Below are 9,850 nucleotides of genomic sequence, written 5' to 3' on the forward strand. Positions count from 1 at the left end.
TGGCATCTTGGAGATTGGGGAGTAGGAAGGCACATTGAGATATCTCGGGGTCCCGATCACAGGCCGGTGTCTTCGCAGGGTGGACTACACTCCCTTGGAGTTGGGCATCAGACGCAGACTGGAGAGATGGCAGGCGGGTGCTCTGTTTATAATAGATAGAGTCACACTAGTACGATCAGTCCTGAGCTTGATATCTATTTATCTGTTATCCCATACTTTGGTGCCTCTTGCAGCATTACGGTGCATGGGGCGACTATTCAGGAGTTTCCTCTAGGGGCGACATGGGGGCAGAAGCGATATTTATCTGCTGACGTGGGATACTATCTAGTCGGGGGAGATGGGGGTCCACTCCTTGATCGAGCGACGAGAGATCCTCGCAATCAGGCTAGCAGCCAGGTTTCTTCTAGAGTCGGAGAGTCTATGGGGATTTGGCTGACCTAGCTGTCTTCCGCACTAGCCATCATAGTTTCTTCATTTGGAGAGAGATTTGCGCCCCGCGCTCCGATGGTCCTCCCGGATATTAGATGGGAGATCGGGGATGGACGAGCCATCAACATCTTGGAGGACAGTTGGCTCTCTGAGGTGCCATTGCGCGGCTGGCTTACCCTGATCGACCCTGGCCGACAGGAGGAGTGTAGAGTCTGCGATCTATTTGCTTCAAGTGGGCAGGTGTGGAATGAGGACCTCGTCTGATGGGTTTTTAGGGAGCGGCTAGCCGAATGGGCCCATCTCTGTCGATACCTATTAGGGAGGTTGTGAACAGGAGGGTCTAGAGCGTGACTAGGAGGTCAGAGGTAAAAGCCCGGGATTTACTTTGGGTAGTCAAGAGGACTACGACTCGGCAAATTAATGGGGGCTAGATCTAGAAACTTCGCATCCACCCACGAGTTGCCTTGTTTGTTTGGAAGATGGCACGAGAGTGCTTGCCTACTAAAGGCGTGCTAGCTCGGCAAGGAGTGAGCATTTTACCAGAGTGCGTAGTCTGCCCGGAGGTGGAGTCTATTTTCCATGTCCTCATCCGATGCCTGCGGGCCACTCAGATCTAGGGGTGTGCCTCAAGCCCCTCCGACCTTTGGTAGGGGTGGGTGTCGGCCAAGAATTTCCTGCACTCTCCTTACGGAGGCCCAACTGTGAGAAGCGGGGGTCACGGCTACCTACCTGGCCTATCATTGTTGGCTAGGTAGGAATGCCTGGGTCTTCAAGAACATCAGAGCGCATTCGAGAATGGTGGCGGATAGAGCTCTTCTTCATGCAGCAGAGGTCATTCGCACCACTATGTCGTCGTCTCTTGGGACATCAGAGAAATCTGGGGCTTCCTTTCTGCTCCTATAGTGCCCAGGACCATGCTGGTCTCCTAGGAGCCCCCACCCTGTGGCTTTCTCAAGGTGAACTTCGACAGTAGTGTTGGCAAGGGTGGAAAAACTAGAGGTGTGAGATTCGTTATCAGAGACCATGATGCCATACTGATAGCGGCTAGGGCCCGGCAAATCTTCCACACATCTGTAGTTAGTGCCGAGCTCAGAGCTGCATGGCAGGGCATCACCTATGCAAAGTATGTATTGGGTGCGGATTGCATCCTCTTCGAGGGAGACTTGGCCACAGTGATCGAGTGGATTCGAAGTCAAGGATGCGACGCTGATTCTAGACCGCTGCTCCATGACATCTGCAGGCTCTTAAATGAGGATGGTCTCTATTGGGCCACACATGTCTCAAGAAGTCGAATAGTAATGCTGGCTGGGTGGCCTCCTTCACGGCTCATTATTCTGAAGGCTTCACCTAGGAAGACCACATGTCTATGTCTTATCCTCTATATATTCTTTTTTCTGTTTTTATTGGCTGCATCCACACCCGTTGTATATAAGCTGCCGTTGTCAAAAAAAAAAAAAAAAAAAAAAAAGAAAAAAAAAAAAGAAAGAAAGAAAGAAAGAAACATGGTTGTATCCTCCGCGTGAAAGACCTCAATACACCTCCCTTCGCATCCGCCTATCATTGGATTGTCCCCTGCTTGCCTTGAGATCTGTGCATAAGATCAGACGTTGTTTGAAACACCTTGAGAGCTGTGCAGGGGACGATCCAACGGACAACGGGTGCACAGCAAGGCATATCAAGGATCCAACCATGTTTTAACGAAACGGAATGAAGCGGATTGACTGCAGCCGTACATTAAAATTACATTATTTTTTATCCATAGCTTTATTGACACGTGTCCGTAGATGGTGTTCGAAGTTTGTTGCCGCGGACGTGGTCCCAAAAGGAAACGGCCACATTGTTTGGTAGACAACGGTTTGATTATAGTAATTAATTGGCTTGTTTGTTTGAATTTTTTTGCCATTAATAGAAAAATTTCGGACATGGTTGCATTGGACCAAAAGAGTATTTTGACCTTAATATTATAGTTAGGAAGGAGTAAATGCCTACGGTGTTATAGTGACTTTTCTACTTAACCCATCTCTTCTAACTAACTTCATTAATTTTTTTGAAATTATTATTTTAGTAATAAAGTTGAGCAAAAAAATAAAATAAAAAAATTAAACCTAGTCTCCGGGACGGTAGTTACATTGAAATAGAGTTAATAATTAATGTTTCCATGTTGCGAAGGATTTTGATGGTTTTGCTAGGGTGCTTCCAAGAGATTTTAGAGTGAATCATCTTAATCGGTCATTTTTTTTAATATGGGCGGCTAGAATAGGTGACACATTATTGTCTTGATTACAACATGTTGGTTGGAACTTGCCTTATCACCATAACATCTCTATTAAACTCTATCTTCTCTCTATCTTGTCTCCATGTATGTGGCAGCTTGTCCTCTTACCGCTATCTTGCCATTGCCAAGGTTTGGTATGGCAAATCACTACTAAATGAACTAATATCAAAATAAGCTACTGCTATGATTGAATTGGTGGATGGTGCTTTCATTCTCTACCACCACCATCATATTAGTGAAAGTGAGGCAGCCACTCTTTCTCCTTTATGTTATATGCCATTTTAGGTGGGCATGGGTGCAAGAACAAACATAATCTGATTATAATGTTGTAGGCATCGAGGATTTGAGGAGGTTTATATATTTTAAGGTGAAGAAAACAAATCTTGTTGATGGTAGATGTAGCACGGGTGGTACCACCAATACGAGGTTTAAGCAGGAAGATCAAACCAATATTACTATACCTAATGGAAGAGAGGGTGATGGTGAAGCTTGGTTGTGGACGAAGAAGTCGAAACAAGAATGGGTGATATGATAGAGGAAAGAAGAAAAATAGCCAGTTGTCTATTATTTTTCGTGCAAAATAATAATTCATCTTTCTTCGCACGAACTACTATTGGATCATATAATGACCATTTCAAGATCCACTAACTCACCGGTGGATCTGGTCCAACTAAAAATTAGTCACATTGGGGAGAGCGACAAGAGGAGAAGTAAGAAAGAGAGGATTGACTACATCCATCGTATTAATGCACTTGATTTTTGATTCATTGATTTTGATGATCTGCAAATTGCTAAATATAATATGTAGTGAAATTTTAAGAGGTTGTATTAGAAGTTTTCCGTGCTGGATGTGGTCCAGAGAATGCAACCACAGTTTTAGTTGATGGAAGCTAAGAAAGAGATGGTGTGTTAAAGTTTTGTGTTAGAAGTTACAGCCAAAAGGAGTAAAAGGTTAGGGTATTATAGTAACTCTAGTGTTGTCTATTGTATTGGTTATGGTTGGTGGACCAACAAAATGGTTTTCAACTCTTATCATCTATGACCGTGTGAATCCATCAAGGCCCCGTGAATTTGGAACAAAGAAGATTCTTCCATCTGACTTGCTCTACTAATTTTTCTTGACATAGTGGTTATAATATTAAAGTCAAACAAATATGATTAAATCGAGTCACTAAATTAGACAACTAAATATCCTGAACATTTGACTACGGTTAGATGGAGGGTTAAATTAATTTTTCCATGTTATGAAGGATTTTGATGGTTCTCTTACAACTCTTCTAGGAGTCTGTAGAGCAAGTTATGATAATCAAGTCATTGTAATATGGATGGCCAGGGTAGATGACCAATCATTACACTGACCCTCTAAACCATTTAAAACCCTCACCACAAAAATTTAGATTTTTATTGGAGAACTTTTAGTGGCAAAATATAAGTTTAATCACTAAAATCTTCATATTTAGTGACATAGTTGGTTGTGGTGTTTTGGACTAGCCATGTTGTTAAGCCACGTTGTTGAAGCCCTACCATAAGTTGGAAATGTGGTATTGTTGATGCCCCACCACAAGTCAGAAATATGATACTATTGATGCCCCGACATTGGGCCAAAAAATATGGTACTATTGATGCCCCGCCACACAGTTCGAAAATATGGTTGTGGTAGTCCAAAGCTGAGAAGCTAAATATTAGAGGATCTGATATATAATAAATTAAGATAATTACTTGATGTGACCTATTGCATTAAAAAATGTGTGTTTGCTTTCCATGTTTTATGATCATGGTATTTTTGTAGCACGAAATCTATATATGTAATATTTGTTGATAATCTCTCATTTATTATTATTATAAAGGTGGGGGGTGAAAATTTTTATTGGATACACCACCTTTTTTTTTTTTCCTTTTAGAGTTTCAGGATGCTCAGTCTTAGATGGGTCACGCATAAAGTTTGTGTGATGGAGTCTTTAGTTTTTTTTTTTTGATGCCAAATGAACAATTGAATATCTTGTAATTGAATCAATTTAATTATTTGAACATAATGAATTTATTTAATTAAATTATTTAGTTATTAACTAGTGAGTTATTAATAATTTTTATCTTAAATCTTGCATGATCTCTGGGCATCGCTCTAGAATTTATGCAGCGAGGCCGGCTAACTTTCCACCAACTAAATGACATGTTGGACCCTTCCGTGTGGATCACGCGACAATAGGTTTGTTGACTTAGGAGATAACGAGTAAATTCTTGGGAGCAGTCTATTTTCTTGTTATATGTTTGGGAGCACTTCGAGCCAATCCCACAACCAACTGCTCCTAAAAATTTATTTTGAATATAATATCGTTGTTATGGATAAGAAAGGGACGTATTTTATGTATAAAAACACAAAAGCAAGCTAATCTAATATGTATCGGAGAAGATGAGGCTCAGGTGTTGGGTTTTACGAGGTCCGAGTTTTTTGAGGTAGTCACCGGGACCAGTGTAACAACCCAGAACCTCACCCAAAATGACTAGCCGGAAGTTACTTTTTGGGTTCCTTGATCCTGTATAAATACCCAAGATCTACCCAACGAATAACTGATGTAGGACTAAACATACGTCTGCACGGGTCTTCACATACTCCCCCCGTTCAAGATCGTTCTCATCAGACTAAGGGCTCATATCTATTCAAATCTAATCACAAACACCACAATTGGCCCGTGGTCAGCCCCAATAGATCTGTGCTGCAGTGTCCCCTAGTCCACATAGGCTATGGACCGGGTCCGCTCTGATACCATTTGTAACGACTTAGAATCTCACACAAAATGGCTAGCCGGAAGGTATTATTTGGGTTTATTGATCCTGTATAAGTACCCAAGATCTACCCAGCGAATAACTGATGTGTGACTAAACACACGCCCGCACAAGTCCTCACATACTCCCCCTATTCAAGCCCTGACGTCCTCGTCAGGCTAAGGGTTCAAATCCATTCAAATCTAATCACAAACACCACAATCGGTCCGTGGTCAACCCTAATGGATCCGTGTTGCAGTGTCCCCTAGTCCACATAAGTTATGGGCCGGGTCTGTTCTGATACCATTTGTAACAACCCAGGATCTCTCCCAAAATGGCTAGCCGGAAGTTATTATTTGGGTTCCTTGATCCTGTATAAGTACCCAAGATTTTACCCAGCGAATAATCGATGTCGGACTAAACACACGCCTGCACAGGTCCTCACAACCAGACTCTTTGCTCCTCCACTCGGAAGATCTGGGAAATGGCATGAATCATTGTTGAGCACAAACTTTGGAAGAGGTGAGATCTTTTGTGTTTTAAGATATTGCGAAGGAGAAAAAAGAAAATATCTTTGCGGAAAAGGAAATTCTTAAATAATCTGATCCACAAAATACAAGAGAATCTAGGATTAAAAAAAGGCATACCTGGCGGGAGTGGCCTTTTTTTTGAGCCGAAGATCATGGGGAAAGAGACGAACAGCAATAATGAAGACCTGCCTTCGAACACTACGGAGAGGACAAATGAGAGCGCCTGAAGGGGAGGAGACTGAGGTAGGTATTCTTGTTGATAAGACTTGTGGATGGTGGAATGTATATCGAGTAGTGCAGAGAGGTATGGTATCGGAGCATAGATTTAAGATTATTAGAGATTATAATAGAAATGGTATCAAAGCTTAAGATTGTGATCATGAAAATATGTGATAGGAGTGGTATTGGAGCTTAGGTTTAAGATCATTAGAGACTGCGACATAAGTGACATCAAAATTTAGGTTTATGATCGCTAAGAGTTGTGCCACAAGTAATCTATAGGGTTTGATTTTCGACAGACAAATTGTGTTTCAGATTATAATTTATGAAGTTTGACAAATTTTGGAATCTTATTGATTTAGAAATTATTTAGCAAACTCAGATAATTTCGATGGATTTTTATCAGAGTTGCGCAGCGAAAATCAAAAATATTAACTCTAATTCGAAAGGTCTTATGATAAAGGATTCGATTTAGCTTTCTCATTTAAGATGACTACTTAAGAGATTGAGGATAAGATAAAAATTGGGTATCTTCAAAGCCTTAGGTACGATAATTTCGAGAACAAAATTATTTTAGGGAGACAGAAGCAGAGAATGTGAGAGCCCGGATCATTAATCAGCCTAGCATAAATTTTAAAGCAAAGTCGGAACCAAAAAAGAAATCTCTCATGCGTGCTTTGCATATGAGACTGGAGAAAGAAGTGGACTCCTTCCAGGCATCCGTCTTCTTCCTTGATTCCGTTGGGGTGGAGGACTCCTCGATGCCACCGAACTGTCCTCCTTATCCTCAATTTTGGGCTATAAAAGGAGATCCTTGATCATTGTCTAACATCCACCCTTGAAGCCTCAATTAGAGACAGAAATCTTGAGCTTTATATGGAGGATTTTACCGTCGATTGGCCATGAAATCTCGCTGGCGGCAAGTTAAGGTATCCCAACTTCTCCCTCCTCCTTTCTTGCAATTTGGGCCATCGATTTTCTTTGATTAGAGTCCGCAAGTCACCAAATCCACTCGAAATAGGGGTGCTCCGTTTCAAAGCAGACAATGTCAAAGCTAACTACTAGATTTTCCATAATTTCAAACCATTGATCATGGTTGTTGTTGGTCACTTTGATGATTAGACCTAATTTAGGGGGACAACCATCTGGGCAACAAGGTGTTGAACGGACCACTTCGCCTCTAAGTTCATAGTTCGAGAAAAGGATCGGTGTATCTAGTATTTGAGTCTATCATCGATAGAGGTAAGAATCCCTCAACATAATTATCTACATGGTTATAGAAATTTGTAAATAGATGTATTATATATTCATGATTAAAAAAAAATGATTTATGTTATCATCTGCATGGTTGCATTTATTCTACATATGTTGGTATGTATATTATGTGCTAATGATTTGATAATGAAGTGTTACTTAATCTAGCTTTATGTGGAACTTAATTATTAATTAGTGATTTATTATAGGAATCATGTAGACTATAAATAAATCAAGATTTTAATATAATTATATGATGGAAAGTGGGCGGCATCTGGATTGGTTGGCCATGCAAGAAATATATGATGTATATGCTAGACCAATCTTGGAATGGGGTGTAGCGTTATGTTTGGCCTACCACGGGCTAGACACAGCTATAACTAGTCCAATGCCAAAAAATCAATTCCAGATAACGAACTATAGTTAAATCATAATTGTAACATAATTAAACTGAATTTTGTAATAGTAGAAAAAGAAAGGGGGGGGGGGGGGGGGGGGGGGGGCATTTGGACCTAGCCGACCATGTGTAAAATATGGCGTATCATTTGTGGGTTGAATTGTGATATTATGGTTGTTGTCTATGGATGGAAGGTTGGTATGTGTTTAGCCCGCTATAGCCTGCAGCATGGCTATGACTAGTTTAATGCTGAAAACAAATCAAGAAAACAAATTGTGTTTAATTTAATTTTGCATAACAATAAGACCAGATAAAAGAGAGGTAATTGGATTAGCCAACACATGTGAAATGTAGTGTTTGTGATATCAACTACGACTGATATGGGATATTGTGGTTGCCGGCCACAGGAAGAAATGTGGTATGTGTTTCGGCCTTCTACGAGCTTGAGCGTGGGCAAGACTTATCCAGTGCCGAAATGATAATACTGTCTGAATCTGAACTATATTGATCGATTAATGATAAGTAACCTCACTAACTCACGGTTGAAAAGAATTGCCGATTTAGGTGATATGTGATGTATTTACATGGAACTATGGTGATATATGATATGTATCTCGAGAGTTCCATCTTTGATGATATATATGTGATTGTGTTGCTATATGGTCTAAACTTAAGGCTGCAAATGGGACGAGTTAACCCGTGACCCAACCCGACTTGCCCCTGTTAGACCCGACCTGGACCCGAATTGGAGGACCTGCGGGGCCGGGTCGGGTCCTAAAATTGGACACGTACTATTTTCGAGTCAGGTCCAGGTTTACTGAATTCAAACCCGACCCGACCCGAATGACCTATATATAAAGTATTAAACTATTTCTATAAATAATAAATAAATTTGCTCTTAAGAATCTATTATTCAGCTCTAGCTGTGCTTCTATCCTATCTTGGAGATGACGTCATTCCACAAGGCGAGATAGGTTTGACAGTGCTTGCAACTGTAGATCTTTCTCTCCAGATGTATTAGGAACAGTCGCCCAATCCCCCCCTTCCCTCTCTATCTCTATCTCTCTGTCTCCCTTCCTCCCCCCTCTCCACTTTTTTGCCTTCTTATGGGTAATAATTGCCGATTTCTCTCTCTTTCAAAAAAGAAGAAAGAAAGATATCTGTGGCAATTAGGAAAGGGAAGAGAAGAGAACGAAAAAAATATAAAAACAAGAAAAAATTTGAAATGGAAGAGGGGACTTGAGGAGGATTAGGGTAATGATAGATCTAAACCGCGGAGGAATGGGACAAGACATGGCAAAAAAAAAAAAGAGATGAGGAAAAGGAAGGCAGCTAGCTGTTGCGTATATATTATAATATGTCTTTTTTTATAATTTTATTTTCTTATATATATATATATATGTTAGGGGAAAAACTAAGTTATCCCAGAACAACCGAAAGGCGCCCGATCTGGAGGCGCCCGACCAGAAGACACCTGACCTGGAAGACGCCCAACCAGAAGACACTCGACCTGGAAGACACCCGACCTAGAGGCGCTCGACCCGGAGGCGCCCGACCAGAAGAACGCTCAACCTGGAGGCACCCGACCAGAAGGCACCCGACCAGGAGGACGCCCAATCTAGAGACGCCCGACCAGAAGGCGCCCGACCAAGAGGCGCCCAGCTCAGCTCGGCGTCATATCAGACGCTGGATTTCGAGACGCCCCACCAGGGCAGCCGATCTTAATCAAATCTCCTTCGGGAGTCTAACTTTTAAAGCCCAATCTCACCACTCGCCTACTATCGTCACATCCCTCCGTAACTTGGTCAGGGACCATACCCCGCTTCGCCGCCTACAATTAATGCGCATGGCCTGAACTGATCTCCAGCTTACTCAAGCATTATTGCGCACGGTCTTCGCTGATCTCCGGTTCATTCAACAATCAATGCTCGTGTTATCTAAGGACCTCAGGCTCTCCACGGCAGACAGTTGAACTACGCCACG

The sequence above is a fragment of the Phoenix dactylifera genome, unplaced genomic scaffold (assembly GCF_009389715.1).
Source record: "Phoenix dactylifera cultivar Barhee BC4 unplaced genomic scaffold, palm_55x_up_171113_PBpolish2nd_filt_p 000097F, whole genome shotgun sequence".
Classification (NCBI taxonomy): domain Eukaryota; kingdom Viridiplantae; phylum Streptophyta; class Magnoliopsida; order Arecales; family Arecaceae; genus Phoenix; species Phoenix dactylifera.